This window comes from Aythya fuligula, chromosome 2 (genome assembly GCF_009819795.1).
Source record: "Aythya fuligula isolate bAytFul2 chromosome 2, bAytFul2.pri, whole genome shotgun sequence".
NCBI classification, from domain to species: Eukaryota; Metazoa; Chordata; class Aves; order Anseriformes; family Anatidae; genus Aythya; species Aythya fuligula.
Genome location: NC_045560.1, coordinates 31,936,474 through 31,953,466, shown reverse-complemented (window position 1 = coordinate 31,953,466; position 16,993 = coordinate 31,936,474). Strand labels below are relative to the sequence as shown.

The window sequence follows — 16,993 nt, the reverse complement described above, 5'->3', positions numbered from 1 at the left end:
GGTTGAATTGGTTGTTTATTTTTTCAGTAAGATCAGGGAATTTTAAAACCTGTAAAGTTTGAAAGATTGAGGAAGAAGAGGGAATACATCTTTGCAGCTAAGCAGCAGCCAATTCATAGTTTTACTGCAGACATTTGCAGTCAGCCTTGAAATGTGAATGTGCAGAAGCAGATCAGTATTCAAAAGTCTTTCTGGAAAATGTACTACTTCCTTTATCTCCAATGTTTATATAGTTTAGAATTTGTTGAAGTAATTAGCATAGTTGAATGGATCTCCCACTTACTAGCTAATGACATCTCTTGACACCACCAAGATAGTTGCTAATAGTGTGGGCTGCTCAAGAGTAGGGCAAGGAATTTTTTGCAATTTCTCTGAATCTTCTCACAGTCCTACTGCATTCTCAGTTCAATGCAGAAGCAGAGGCAATAATGTTCCTCTAATATTTCCTTCTGCTGAAAGTTTAAAGCTGCAAAGAGGAGGCTTTCAGGAAACTAAAATATATTTTCATTCAAGCATGATATACGCAGCATAATGGCAGAGAGGAGAAGGGTGTAGTGCATTACGATGACTGTGACTACCCTATTCAGCCACTGCTCCTGAAGCATCGAAGCAGTCAAAGATATTCTTAGTACTGAATATCTTAGCAGCTTTTGTCACTTTTTTAAACCACCAACTGCACATTTAGTTTCAAGCTGAGCTCAGCCAAATTTTTAGATTGTATATTGTATTTTACAATATAATTATAATATAACCAATTTTAATCATTTAAGTATAGCATCACTATCATTTGAGAAAGGGAAAAAATCACACATTTAGATACATAACTTCTGCTTTTGTGTCCACTAAAGTAGCGTGTTCAAACAGTCATGTTATTTGGACACATCCAATGTTCCAGGAGACAGCATCTGGAAAACTTAAGATTCAAGATACTTCATGGAAATGCTGAGTCTTTTTCTTTGCTTACCTTGTGCATCAAGTTTCATGAAACATCAGATGCAACCACTATTAAACTGAACAGACTCCACTGTTAATCTAATCCAAAACCTCTATTTGTGCATATCTTTACGCTGACTGAGGCAGGCAAGTTACTTCCCCATCTAGCTCCAGGAAATGTCAGTGAGTACAAGTGCATAATTTAGGCCAGCAGAGTTCCAGGATCATTATTTAATTTCATAGAGCTCATTATTAACTTAGCAGCTACACAGATAATGAAGAACATTGTCCATAAACCCAACAGCCATTTATTCAGTATCCAGACTCAGTTGTTGACTATGTGGTACCTCACAGAAAGTAGACCTCACAGGAAGTGTATATTGATGTTTAACTGTGGCCTTTAGAATGAGTTTTCAGTAGAGATTTAAACTAAACATAATAGAGTCTGAACATCACATTTTGACAACATTCTAATGAAAATGCTTCTATGATCACCCTAACTAAAGCTACTCTAACTTTAATTCACTTAGACCCTCACAGATATTCAGATAATATCAGATATTTTGAGCTAGTATGAACAGAGATTAAGCAGTCAGTTCAAACAGGATTCTCAAGCAGCTAAACTTTCACTTCACATTAACAAATCTTCACTTTTTCCCCCAGTAAAAATAACTGCATGTACTTTGCAATACCTGTACAAGACAGCAAGATATCAGTAGACATGCCTAGCATGTTCCTGTCAGTACGGATGCTCCACACTCCCTCAACACAACAATGCCACCCATCCTGAACTCTGCATTAGGGATACCAGTTTTGCTAAAACTACAGAAAAAAAAGCTGCTTTATAGGTCTCCCATACCTTTCTAGGGCAAGAGCATTTATTCCTGGTGGAGAAAGATGAGGTTAGGGAAGACTTAAACAAGGCAGACATAGATAAATCTACGCAAGCTGATGAGACGGATGCTCCCATGAGTGCTGAGGGAGGTGGCTAATGCCACTGCAAGCCCACTCTCTTATTACCTTGAAGTCACTGCCATCAAGAAAGGTTCATGAAGACTGTTAAAAAGCAAGTATTACTCCTGTCTTCAGGAAGGGCAATGAGGAGAATATGGAGAACTACAGACCAGTCAGCCTCACCTCAATTCCTGGGAGCAAATAATCAAAGAAACTATTTCCAAATACCTGAAGGAAAAGACAGCGATGGGAAGTAGTCAACATGTATTTACGAAAGAGAATCATGCTTGGCCAGCCTTATAACAATCCAGATTAGGTGAGAGCAGTGTCTGTGGTTTATTTTGACTTCAGCAAGGCTTTCAACTCTGTCTCCCATACCATTCTCACAGAAAAGTCAGTGAAATACAGATAGGTAAGTGGACAGCAAGGTGGGGTGAAAACCAGCTGAGCTGCCAGACTGTGAGCTGCAGCCCAAAGTCCAGCTAGATAGCACTCTAATGAGTACCCCAGGGACAGATACTGGTGCCAGCAGTTTTTCACCAAGGACCTGGCTGATGGTTCAGATCATATACTCAGCAAGCCTACCGGTTATTCAAAACTGGAAGTTTGACAGAGCAGATGCTTGTGCAGCCATTCAGAGGGACTTCAATGAGCTTCAAAGGGATGAGGGGGCAGGCTACTTGGGCGGTGTCTGTGGGAGAAGGTAAAGGGCTGCCACATACTGCTCACAGCTACTCCAGCCAGACCTGCAGCGGCCCCACTGCAGGCCAAAGCCAAGCCTCTCACTGAAGTTTGTGGAGCCTCTGTTTAATCATACTTAAGGGCAGAAACTGTCATCCAAAGAGAGAAGGGGTGGGAGGCAGCAAAACAGTGAGACACAGGGGGAACACCAAGGCCAGCAGAGTAGGAGGTGCTCCATAGCAGAGCAGATAATCCCTGCAGCCCATGGAGGACTCACAGAGAAACAGACACTGCTGAAGGAACTGCAGCTTGTGGAGAACCCACACCAGAATAGAATGAGAGAAAAGGAGCAGAGAGAAGCTGCTGCACCCTAAGCACAGCCACCCCCTCCTCACCGCCTCCCTGAAGGGACAGAGAGCAATTTGTGGTGATAACAAGGGTGGGCAAAGAGGCACAGGGAGTGAAGTTAAGCCTGGGAAAGGGGAAGGAAAGGTGTTTTCCCTAAGCATGCAAATGTTTGGGGGTTGTAGTGCTTGTTTCTCAATACTTAGTCAGCACTCACACATTTGTATTAACTGGAAATAAATTTGTCCAAACTGAGTCTGTTTTGCCCACAATGATAGTTGAAGAGTGACCTCCCTATCTTTATCTTGACCTACAAGCTCTCTTGTCCCTGTTCTTCCTATCCTCTCTCCCATCCTGCTTTGGGGACTAAGCGAGCAGCTGGGTGGGAGTGTGACTGCCAGCTGGGGGCAACCCACCACAGTGGGCCAAGAGAAATTTCAATGGAAAGTGCCAAGTCCTACAACCCAGGGAGGAATAACCACACACACTGCTACACACTGGGGGCCAACCAGCTGATGGGCCCTGGGGAGAAGTTCAACAGGGCCCAGTAACATGCTCTTGCAGCAAAGCCCAGCCACATCCTGAGCTGCACTATGTGGTGTCACCAGCAGGCCAAGGGCAGTGATCCTTCCCTTCTAGTCAGCTCTGCCAAGATGGTTTCTGGAGCTGTCCAGATGCATGTCCAGCTCTGGGCTCCCCAAGACCAGAGTCACACAGAAATACTGGAGTGAGGAAACACTGATGATACTGAAGGCACTGGAACATCTCTCTCATGAGAAGAGGCTGAGAGCTGGGACTGTTTAGAGTGGAGAAGAGAAGCTCTCAGGGAGAGCTTATTAATGGGTATAAATGCCTGATGAGGTGAGCATAAAGACAGAGACAGGTTCTTCTCATAGACACACAGTGACAGAACAAGAGGCAACATGCACAACCTGAAGTATGGGGAATTCCATCTAAACATCAGGAAACATGTTTTCTGCTCTCAGTGAGGCCAAACACCTCTGTGACAGGCTGCCCAAATTGTTTGTGGAGTGTTCATCCTTGGAGATCTTCAAACCTGACTGTACACCATCTGGAGCAGCTTGCTGTAGTTGACCTAGCTTTGAGGATGTTGTTGGACAACATATCTCCAGAGGTCCCTTCCAACCTCAGCTACTCTGCCATTCCATGATGTGGAAGTTCAGAAATTTTCCCTTCCAAGACCACCATGGACAGCACCACCAAATATTCATTGAGGTTAAACCTGCTGAGAATAACTCCCACATAATAAAGCATTCTGCTGGGATCTCCATAAAAAGATTTCTGCTAATGAATTTTGTGAATTCAACTACATCAGTAGTCTTATATTTTATGAAGTGATGTTGGCATCCTGCCCAATACTCTTCATATAGTTCCTGTAAATCCAAAGCTTTCATTAAGCCAAGTGCTGTTGTTCAGGTTCAGCTTTAACAACTCCTTGCAACTATGATACAAGGTTCATGTGACAAAGCTCACATTTAGAACCCTGAAAAATTCAACATCATCATGTGCAGAATTATACCACAACAGACACTCTTATGCAAATGCACTTCTGCTGATAAGCTGACATGCTTCATTTCTTTCCTTTTACGGAGGGAATGTCACACTGTAAATGAGACAGCATGAACCACAGTGCCACATACTTTTTAATGTTAGCACTGAACCAAAGGAAAAAAAAAATAGTGCTGGCCACAGTAGATTTAAATTCTATGTGGGATACTACAGCCCATGGGAGATGCATTTATACTTTACTTCTACCCACAAAAAAAGAAACAGCATACAGCTCCCGATCTGTCAAATCATGTAGATAAGCAAGTGGTTCCAGGATTCAGTATAGATTATCCGCATTCCCTAAAGCAATCCACTTTAACTAGATGATAATTCATCTCTTACTTTTTTAGCCAAAATAGAATCACCTAGGTTGGAAAACACCTTCAAAATCAATCCAACCACTGACTTAACCTACTGAGTCCCATCACTAAATTATGTCCCTTATGCCACAACTTGGCCATAGCCAATACACAACAAATTAACTTCTACCTTCATATGTGTCACTGGAGGTAATGTGCATGTGACTTGGATGCACTCACCTAGGAACAATGATCCTGCTCCTATTCCTTCAAAAGGAATTAACTTAGTAGTTTGTGTACTCCAAGGACTGATGCAGCTTTGAAATTGCTACAGAAGAATGCTATGAAACAGAATTTTGATCTTCATGCCCAGTGGCCACCATAAAGCTTACGTTTCCTATGGCTATAAATAGATGCAACGTTTTCAAACAGAAATAAGCATATCAAGTTAATATCATTCATTTAAACTGTCATCTTTCACTGTGCTATCCCAAGACTATATTCACTGACTACCTTTCTTCTACCTCATGCCTATACTTCAAAATTCTTTTGGGAACTGGGTTTCTGAAACAGAATACACTGAAAACAAAGCAACAGAATTCAGATAAAATAGATATTTCCACTTTCCTCTTCCCCAAGATTAATTTTTCACATACACTTTTGAAATAGTTTCATAGGCACATAGTTTTCAAGACTACCTCCCAATGACATCTTCCAGATCTTTCTCTTCCAGCAGGGTTCTCTATCCCACTCATGTCTATTTGTAAAGAGATTTAGAAAATCAGTGTACAAAACCTTGCAGATAAAAATACAGAATGTTACATTTCATTAGGTTTTGAACATGACAGGTTCCCTAGTAATCTAATTGATTCTCTGCTGGATATACTGTTTTAAAATAGCTTTCAATTAATTATTCCCAAAATTGTTGTCTCATATTTGTGATAAAAATGCTGTAGGTCATTCACCTCAAGGATCACAAGAAAAGCACAGTAGTCACTTCTTCTCACAACAGCTTGTGTGTTAAAAAACTAAGCATCTACAACAGCTGTGAGAATTAATACAAACCCTGTTGTCCATTGAGCAGTTTAGCAAAACACATGATTTTAAAAAATCTGAAAGAAAAAAAAACAAAAAAAAACAAAAAAAAAAAACAGCTGATCTCTACAGGGCATGAGTAACGTAATGGTTAAAAAAGAACACTGCTTCCAAGTGACAGTTTTGTTTTATTTTGCACAAAAAGAATTTTGAATAATATTCCTACTATACATAGTGAAAATAAGAAATTAAAAATAATCAACCTATAGATCTCATAAAAGGTACTGCATAACAATATAAAGACTGAAAGACAAATTACAGTAAACTAGCACTAAATTCACCCACATAAACCAAATGCAGAGTACAAAAATTCAACCCTTCTAACTTCATATGAACCTTCAAAGTTTGATGGGAAAGTGAGCTGGTGTATGGAAAAGGAGAAAATTAGGGTCAACCTTGTCTGTAATTCACACCACCATTTCTTAACACAAAGCCCTTAAAAGCATCACATCAAACAGGGAATTTGTTACTGATGGCTGTATCTTCTGTTATTTCATTTTTACATTTGGTTTATAAATATAATGTAAGAATAAGATAGAGTAAAGCTATGACTATATGCAGCATAAGATGATTGGGTAGTGACCTTTACGCCAACTATAGTACCGATTTCTTAGCAGCATTATCAAAGTCTAGTCCAAGAGATACTGGGGTATATAAGCCCTTTCAGTGGGAATTTAAGGCTGCTGTAGAACAAAGTTTTCAGTATACAGAGCTCAGTACAGGATTAAATATTTTACAATAAGGTATTCAGGTACCTTGCTCTTAATTAAGTATCTGCTTCAAAACTTTTTGAAGTCAATAGAAACTACATATGTCGACAGGTTCAGTATTAAAGAACTACTCCAGCAGCAAGTTCTGGACTGTCAGACTTTTACTTCCCTATTAAAATCATGTTTGGCATGTAATGAATGCCTAGCAAAGTAGGTTTTGTTTGTTTTGTTTTAAACAGAGCCTGTACAGAATTCACAACTAGACTACCATATAGCCAGTTGTAAATCACAAACATGTAAGTATACTGGGTGGCAGGTGATGCACCATGTTGCGCAGAAGGGCAATTAGGACCATACAGTCCCTTCCTCTCCTACCAAGAACATGCAGCACATGCAAGAACATGTAGATGCCGATGAACAAGAACATGATGGTGATGTGTCTCAGTGCACATCAGCTGCATGCCCACAAAGCCACCAACCTCTCCTCCTACCCATTGGAACTGAGCTGTCTTTGCTGGATGTGGAAGTCAAAGTGCCAGGAAATTCACATTATTTCTTCTGAAATATGATATAACTGTACTTTTCCAGTATGCATGTACAATATCACACCTCACATGCTGTGAGCATACTGCTCGTGTGGTTTTCAGTGGGAAGCCTCAAACTTCCAAGAAGACAAATTCTGCTTTCTGAAGTCCTCTCAAGCTAGCAAGAGAACCACACAAGCCATTTGGTCAAGATTTTTTTTGTGTTCACCATTCACAGATGAAGCAAGAAAGATTTCCGAACAGCAAGATGTGATGCTGCCTTCCACCAGAAATGAGCCTTAGGCCTCCATCATCAGGATCAAATAGCATGCTGCTAAGCAGCTGGCTTGACACCACAACATATTGGTACCAGCATCTGCTCGGTTTCCCAGTGAAGACAGTTGGCAATAGGATCTGTCTGTGAAAGCAACCTTTTTTTTTTTTTTCAGAGACTTGCACAAGCAGTGTGAGCTCTGCACCAACACCGACACTTTAGTCAGGAGATATTTGAGGGAGGCAGGACTTCAATAATCAATGATTTATTATCAATTATGATCAATAATTTATTCATCCACTGATAACTCCCCCCACAAAAAAAAAAAAAAGTCTCTAAAAATGCATGAGAATAAATGTAATCATAAACTATGAGAATTTTTAATATCTGGTTATACTAGAATACAGAAAGGAAAGAAGGAAAGGTCATGGCCTGTTTATTCTAGGTACTCATACACACAGAATAAACCATAGACTTTCCCTTCTAGATAACTCAGATAAACCTAAAACATAATAAAGTAGATGCTACTTTGCCCTTTACTTGCAAAGACAGAGTAAATAAAGAATAGGGGAAAATGTCTTTACCTGAAGGTCCTCATCTACAGTTATCTGAGAGGCACAGTACCTGAATATGAGACATATCAGAGCACCAATACTTCATACAGAAATGCACATTTGCATTTCTGCAACATATTTATTTAGAATAACAGGCTAAAACTCATGAAACAACAATTATTCACATACGTATGTGAGTCTGTGTCTCAGACAAACTCTATAGGAAGAAACCATTATCTAGAAGAGGAAGCCTCCAAAGGGAGTCTCAGACAATTGCCCTCTATATGAATCACTCTCACTCAGATCTTTTAAAAAAATATTCTCTTAAAGTGATAAATTCAGATTAACAAGAGAAAACACAGGAGAGGGGCTATAGGCACATAAGAGATGTTAGTGAGCTTAGTAGGAAATAGAGGCAACTTGTACGTGTTTGGTTTTTTTTTCATAACTGTGATGCATTACAAGAGACATCCAATGTTATTTAATATGTTAAAGCAGCCAAGTCAAAATTTTCCATTTAAAATATATAGAGAAGTAAATTTATCTGCTTAGAAGCATCAAGCTGATTGTTGGTTTTAAGTTATAAAGAATCCTCTGTTTTTTGTTGCTTAATAGCCAAGGATTTTTCAGTTCATTGAAAAATTTTCAGTCAAATTTTCCACGGGTAAAGCATACAGATAACCGGACATTCTCTAAGTTTTTAATATATAAACTTCTGATGAAATTTTATATTTGCTGTCAATGAATTTTATCAAAGTGTGGAACTATTTTTATACTAGTTTCTACATATATTAGGCTTCAATTTTGACTTCCTGATGTCTAAACATTTCACTAATGCTATGCTTTTAAGAACTTGTCCTTTAGTGGTGGATTTCTTTACAGTAGAGCTTTGCTTTTCTTCATAAGATAAATTTACAACTAAAACTGATGTAACAGTATGGTTCAGCAGGGACTAAGCAACACATGGAAGTTTGATCAATACTTTGGCATTTCCCGCAGTGAAATGCAAGCCAAGAAAACAGACTTTCTCCATCGGGTAGTTAAACCAGATCTCAAGCAGAAGAAGTTATTTTTATGCAGAATTGGTTTTCTATGATTTCACCAATGTCACTGAAAAAATAATAATAATCAAACATTATATTTGCTTGTTTATAATTTGATAACATGACATAACTTTCATATAGGAACTTACCAGCCACAGTACAAAAGAATTATTAGTGCACCCAACTGATGAACTGAACTCATAAAGCAAAGCTTAGGAGAAAATCCTGACCTCTGCTGCAAGCCCACACTGCAAAAAAACATTTTTAAGTTTCATGGAAACTAAGTCTTCTTCAGAATGGTTATAAAAAAAAACATTCTAACCAAGTTCTTGTCAACTCTCTCTCACTGTCTGAAGTTTGAAAAAAAAAAAAAAAAGACACCAAACTTGTCAAATCAACTGCCCCCAGCCTTTCCCTCATCAGATACTGTGGGCGTACACAGTGTCACAGATGTTTTAATGCAAATATTTACGTACATCCGGTTAATCACACACAAGCTTACAAATTCATGTATCTCAGACATGTTTGTCAGTTCCAAGAAAAATGTTTTAAAAACATATCTAATGATAAGCTACAGGCAAATCTCACTTATGAAAACAGTTCTCTATCCATTTTCTTTTGCACATAGTTACATACATAAAAAAGAATTAATTTTCTTCTTATCAAGTGACTCAGTTTCCCTTCTTTTTGCAGTTATAACTATAGCAAGTATTTTAGTTTGAAAGATTTCACACACGCGGTCATTTCAGTTTCAACCACGTGGACTTGTTCTTTCAGTGCTAGAACTTGATTTTGAATTGCATATTTAATATACTCAAAACCTCAAGAAATATCACAGCTGAAACCACTAGGTCTCGCAAAGACTTCAGAAAAAAAAATTTGAAAAGAAAAACATCATGCTGCACAGCAACTACAACAAAAGAGCATGTAAATGCAATAAAACCTCATTCAATTCAGGTGAAAAGAAAAACACAAGCATATCTGAGGCTCAAAAAGCTCAGCACTTATTCTCACTCAAACATAAGCAATCCTGACTGCATGAAAACAGTTTGAATTAAAATGAAGTTTTGGCAAATACATCAGGAGGTGCACTGCAAAATACTGCATCTGTCATTAAAAGAGAGAGAGAGAGAGAGAAAAAATGCATAAAGATGTTTAAACACATCAAAATTTTATTTTTTTTCTTTCTATTCTGCTATGAAAAACAACAACCCAAATACCCATGGAACAGAAAACATCTTCAAACAGATACACTAAATTCAGTTGTTGGCCCCCAGGTTTTGTTAAGTTTGTTATTTCAGAGCTCTTAAATGTGAAAGGAGTTTGGTGTTTCTTTTTTATTTGTTAGGAATGAACAGGTAGGAGATATCAACCAGTTAACCAAGCACCAAATTCATTTTATGCTTCAATGAGACTGTATCCCCCTTGCTTTTGTCTCTAATAGATAAAACAAACAGCAAAAGGACTATCTCCTTGTTAAAAATAATAATGAGTGTTCAGCCCTGTCTTAACTGATAGGTTATATAGCACTGTCTGTGACTTATCCAAATCTATCATAGGCAGGTTTTTGGTTGTTCCTCCCACCATTAATCACAGGCATTAGATAATATAATGATTCTAATTACTGCTACAAAGCCTTGAGAGGCCAGTAGAATCTGAAACTGATGGGGAAATATGTCAGTTTAAAACAAAACAAAACAAAACAAACAAACAAACAAAAGATTTTCAGGTTGCAGAAGCAACTTTAAATCAAACCATCACCTGTCAAAGTAATGTAAACAAAGATAATGTCAAACAAAATAGGACATTTCTTAAGCCTTTGGGATTTGAACAAAAGTGCACGTACAGATTAGCGGAGGTACAGAGGCAGGAAGGGGACACAATAGATGGTGGAGGTGGAAACACAGTGTGGTTTCCAGCATATGTTTTTTTTTGGGGGGAGAAAACACAGCAAACAACTTTTCTCCTGTAGCTCACAGAGAGATGGATGTTCCATCCATCCAAAGAAATCCAAAACTGCAGTCACAGTCTGTAACTCCTAGCACACATATTGCTCCATTCTGAAAGAACTGGAATTAAGAGAAAAACACAGATGTAAGGTTTGTGAATATGCCAGGGAGGAAGATGGTTTTAGCATTTTACAAGATATTCAATACAGAATTTAACAGTCCAGTTTTCAGAAAGATCAGGTTTCTAACTGATAGAAATACAGTTTCTACCTACCCTCCGTCCCCTTCCTTTAAAAAATAAAAAAAATTACCTGGGTATCCAAATGAACCATCGCCTGCCCTTCAAGCATAAATCACTTTGGTAACTGCATTTCTATAGAAAAGGAGAACTTAATGAAAGTGGCCAGGGATTTTTTTCCACAACAGGCAGGAAGCATAAGAAAAAATAATTAAAATTATAGCATTATATTTGGATTTACTGCCAAACCCATGTAGCAAGTAAATCCAGATGCACAAACAGGAATAGATTTTATGTCCTTCTGCTGGCAGAGCTCCAACAACCTGTCCTCAGCCCCTGACAGCTCGTACAGCTGCAGATTTCCTGCCTCAGCCTCTTGACGGCAGGCACTTTGCTGCAGTTTTTGTTAGCACACCTACCAGACAGCAAATTCAACTAGAAATGAGCCTCGCCAGAAGCTTCATCATAATGTTCAAAGACATTATGCATGCCATACGGCGGACTTAAAAAGCAAATAAATATCCCATTAAGTATTTTCCAGTATATCCAGATTTTTTCAACTTTTTTTTTTTTAATTTTTATTTTTAAATAGCACAGTAATTAAATTTGTCCTGAGCTATGGGCAACTTCACGTTCAGATTTGCCTAAACAAAGTTACTTTAAACTAAAACCTAACAAAAATATGAAAGCAAGAACAGAAAAGAGATACCTAAAGGAAAATGCCTAACCTATTTCATCACAAAATAATGAAAATTATTTAATAAAGACATTTGCTTAAATAAAGGCATAGACATTCACACTGAAAAAGTCCTTTATTTGACTTCAGCTATGGCTGTACTTATTGGCAGTATAGAGTTTGAGCTTAAAACTAGTAATTATAGAACAACCACACAGTCCCACAACTAGAAGAAGCTGCTTTCCTCATGAATGTAAACATCCCTAACCATAGACCTGTGGCTAAAAGATCCTGCGTAAAACCGGATGAGGTCTCCTGAGAAATGACTTCAGTGACGCCATCTCCTTTCAAAACCCACTCAAATTTCCAAGTGAGCCAAATCTCAGGTCATTTCAGGCTCACAAAACAAGAACCGGGCTCATGTGGCATGAGCCTTCTTTTAACTCAGGATTGAGTGTAACCACGATGCGCTATGAAGGATTTGTGACTAAAGATGTTTCTGATTAATAAATTAACTGTAAAAATTAAGAAAATATATGACCTAGTTAAGTGACCAAAATAAAATAAAATAAAATAGTAACCTTCTATTTGCCCACAGGAAGACATTTGAGTATTCTGCTAGTTCAGTGCAAAACACCAACCTGGCTTCCTGGTAAAATTAAGAACTGTTTTCATGGAATTGATACTATCTTGGACAAGTACGTTCAGTTCACATTTAGTATGCTTCTAATTTGAGTAATCTAAAAGAAAGATTAGTTGATGCATCTGCTAAAAATTTAAAGTTTATAGATGCTGTGAGGTTTAACACTGACGAAGCAGCTACTAGTGTGAAATCAAGAGAAGCCTCGGTGATTTACAGTACTCCTAGCACTATCACACACAAAAAAAAAATCCATAAGAAATAAAAGAGTAAGCACAGAATTGACCCTATGCTGACAGAAGTCAACAGCACACAGGCTTTTCAGGACTAAGAAGTAGGCCTGCAGATGCTGCAGCTGCACGTGCATTTTATTAGCACATTAACTGTTCTAACCATTTGATCACCTAACAAAGTTGCATTTATTGTTTTTTTTTTTTTCCCTCCTCTTTCCTGCTTCTCCTCAAATCCCCAGAAGATAGAAGAGATCACTGACAAAACTGTCTAAGGCTGGCTAACTCCATCATCAACATCACTTCTTTCTCCCTTCTCCCCGTCTGTCTCTCTTCTCTGCCTCTCTCCCCATTCTTCTCTATGTGTCTTCGTCTCCCTCTGCCTCTCTCCCCCTCCCTCTTCTCCCTCTTCTTCTTCTTTTTGATATAAGTAGGAAGAAACTTTGTTTCTCAAAGGCAGGTAGAAAGACCTGCGGATACCCAAGAATAAAAAACAACCCCAAAGCTGAGAATCAGCAGGAAACAGAAGAGGACATGGAAGAGGTTATAAGAATTTGCTGGGCTGCCAGAAGATGATGTTTGATCTTGAATGACATTTCTGAGTTTCATCCCAAAACTCGCCTTCAGCTAAAGCAGTCGATTATGATAAAAGGACAAGGAAAAGAAGCAGTAAGTGAAAGTATAATGGTGTTCAAAAAATGCAGAATCTTCATCCAGCAATAAATGGAAGTATGACAGCATCTGCTGAGGAGAAAACAAGGGAAATAAAGGAGGTGCAAGGCAACTTGTGTGGTAGGCAAGTCAAAGAAGCCCCATTTCCATGTACTTTTTCGGTGGTTAAGTAGAGAAAGACAGCAAACATCTCCGTTTCAGTAGGGGGAAAGCATTTTCAGGGGACGTGAAAATTTATATTAATCCAATAAGAAGAATCTGATCCTTCTGAAGTCTATAGCAATGATCCAATGTGCTACTCATTTAATGTTGTAACAAATATTTATTGACATAGTTCCAGTTTGGGACAATAAATAAGACACTTTTCTGGTGTCTACTGCTTCTCTCAATGTTTCATGCTTCTTTTCTTCTTACTTTGACAAAAATAAAAGATCTTCACATGAAAGCAAAAAAGCAAACATGAAGAACTCATGAAGAAGTACATTGGCTTTGCTCTTTTTCTAGTCTCATGACTAGAAAAAAACTGTGGCAGGGAAAAGTAACAAGCTGATAACTCACCAAAAAAGCTTGTTCATGATGCACTCCATATAGCAAGAGAAATAAGTAATAGGGTCAGAAACAAAATTATAGGCTTTTCTCCCATGGTACAGAAACTTTCCCACGTCAGGGATATCTGCTACTACTATAAGTGAAAAAGACACCTCTTCCTCAGGAAGGAGGGACTTCAGTGACCTATGTTTAGGCAAGGAAGTCATAACTAACTGTGAGAATTTGCCAAAGAAAATGCATTACAAACTACAGCGGCTGTTCTGATGAAAAATATGCACTATTACTGTTTCCCTGCCACAGCCCAACCTTGGTTAGAGAGAGAGGGATTGAAAGCTGAAAATCTGTTCTTTCAAAATGAGATGTCAGTCCCATAATAAACACAACATAGAACTGTAGATCTTATTTCGCTGATGGAAATGTTATTTCCACTATTAATGTTTAGGATATTAAGAGTAAGAAATAAACCCTTTCATTTTGATTCTATTACAACATACGCTTTTGAAATAATTTGGCTGTTGTCATTATCTCTGGACAGCTCCCTCTGTCAAAGAACAGCACTGTTCAGAATGCATTTTGCATCTTATCTTACATCAAGCTATAGGCCTTGAATACATCCCCTATGTATTCTGAAGAGATAAAAGTAACACATTTTTTCAGGTAGATCTTTACAAAGATTCTCATCATGTTCTCCCTCCTCAATCATTTTGTAAGCAAGGTGCTTCTCACCCTCACCCCAACAATTGTGTTTAAGGGGAATTAACAGATGCACAGCTGCCTGCATCCTACTGCAGATTTCCAGAGTGCAAGGCTTGAACCCCAGCAATATACACTGACACAAACTAAGCACCACAAAAAGCTTGTTACTTTTAATCACTTTGATGGAAAAAGCATTATAAATGTCCATTCACCTCCTGGTAAAAGAAAAATCAGAAAAAGCTATCTTTCAACAGCACAGACCGTCTCCTTCCTTTCATCTTCTCCTCCATACCACTTACCAGGACAAGAGCCTACTTTTGACGCCTATACAAAAGCAGAAGGAGCTACGATAGCAATTCTACACAGCAGTTATGCACTGTCCAATGAGCGTTTGCACTGGTCTGCATCTTTCACATTTTAATTTTTCTTCACTATTTTCACGCAGTCAGAGAGCACAGGTATCAGCAATGAAATCAAAAAGCTGTGTTTATACACACTTTTAGGTGCATTTCACAAAATAGCAAGAATAAGAATTGTTGTAAGGGCCTGGCTTGCAAAATAAGAATATGCAATTCCAGTGACCACGTTGCTGGGGGTGGACAGTTTCCCCTGCCTTGGAAATCCAGTCCACACACTACATCAGAACTGATCTGCCATCTCTATTATTATTATTATCTATTATTGATTGTACTAGAAAAGCATTACTATGTAGTATTTAAGAGAGAAAGAATTAAGATATAAAAAAATAACCAGCAAATACATCTTAGTATTTCACAGATTAAAGTATACCACCCTTATTTTTTGTCTTATTTGAAATTAATGAGCACCATACCTTATTCACGTCTAGCCAAGGTTTCACAGAGACTATTTGAGACCACTGTTAAAAATGCTGGGAGCAGAAGAAAAGAACAGAAAAAAAAACTCTTCTAGTATTTTTTTAAGAAGTCTGATCACGCCCATAAGCAGAATCCTCCAGCTATGGAAGAAAACAGAACGGTAGAGTTCGCTGGCAGGCAACAGAGAGCGTGCAAGCTAGCTGCACGCTCCCTCCAAATCACTTGTATCTCCACTCGATCTCCAATCCTCTTCATTTATCCCTTGTCTCCTAGTCTCATTTAACAGCCATTAGTCACATGTTAACACCCTACAGTCACAGCCCTCTTCCAACTTCCAATTCTTCTTAAAAAGTCACCTAGAAATCCTGATTTTTATTTAAGCAACTGAATGTCAGCCCTAGTCTTCTCCTTAGACTATTTATAAATAGTTAACCTCAATTTTCAGCAGCAAGAGCAGAACCAGGCTGACATGACTTACATTCCTCTCAACTCAGTATGAAAGTTAAACGCAAACCCCAAGTATTTTTTGAAAATACTACCAAAAACATTTTATAGATAAGGAAAGGTCAGATAGGACAGGTCTTAAAGGTCAGAACTTTTAAGGACTGTAAGCTCTGATGACCAAGGCTCCCTCCTTTTCACTACCTGAAGGAGTCTTCCCCTCAAGCTTGGGAACAACTCACAAGAAGCTGATTTAAATCTCATATTGACTTAGTTTTTGGTATCTTACAGATTGACTTCATGGTACTGATCATTATACATTAGAGACAGGACTGAGATATTTTGATGTTAATAATTATTACTATAATTATTAATATTTATATTTTATTATAAATTGATTAATAATATTTCAATGTTAATTATTACTTTTTATTTACAGTACTTTTGCCTCATTAATTTATAGAAGAGTTTGCTAATAATTTTATTACTGTCTTGCCCTTAAGAATTCATGTCTAGCCCTTTATATGAAAATTATATGCATGTTTTAATTGAGTTAAAGTAGTTTTAATTGGAAACAATAATAAGGGTTCTTCTCTTTCCTACTTGCCTACATTTGTGCATTATTTTCTACCTCAGAGGTAAAGCTCAAAGTTAATAAATTGACATGGCTCACTTACAGGAATTATTGATCCTGAACAATAGAAGTAGTTTTTATAATCATACATCTGAAGACTGCAATATGCCATCAGGAATATTTGGTGAAGTATCTGCACAACTATGACTAAAGAGTAGCTTATAGACATCTTTCGGGTCCTTTTGCTGGCCACAACATGTGCTCCAGAAGTCAGAGCTATTAGCAATGCTCCAAGGGGTAGCTGGCACCTTGGTGACTGTTACCAACAGTTCCAAGGCCTTTTTCAACACCACTTCTTCCAGCGATCAAACTCAACTCTGCCCATGGCTGACATATCATTCACTTGAACACTGGATTTCCCATACGGATTGCTTTGATTGTGGCAGAACAGTAGACAGTCTAACATCGTATCAGAAGCACAAACAGTGCAGCACCTCCAAACAAAATAAAA

General features: G+C 38.2%; 1 protein-coding gene across 2 annotated transcripts in view; it reads right to left on the bottom strand.

Annotated features, from left to right (window-relative positions):
* HDAC9 (histone deacetylase 9) overlaps nt 1-16,993 on the bottom strand; it is a 472,308-nt gene that overhangs the window by 439,460 nt on the left and 15,855 nt on the right. The gene's annotated exons all lie outside the window — the stretch shown is intronic.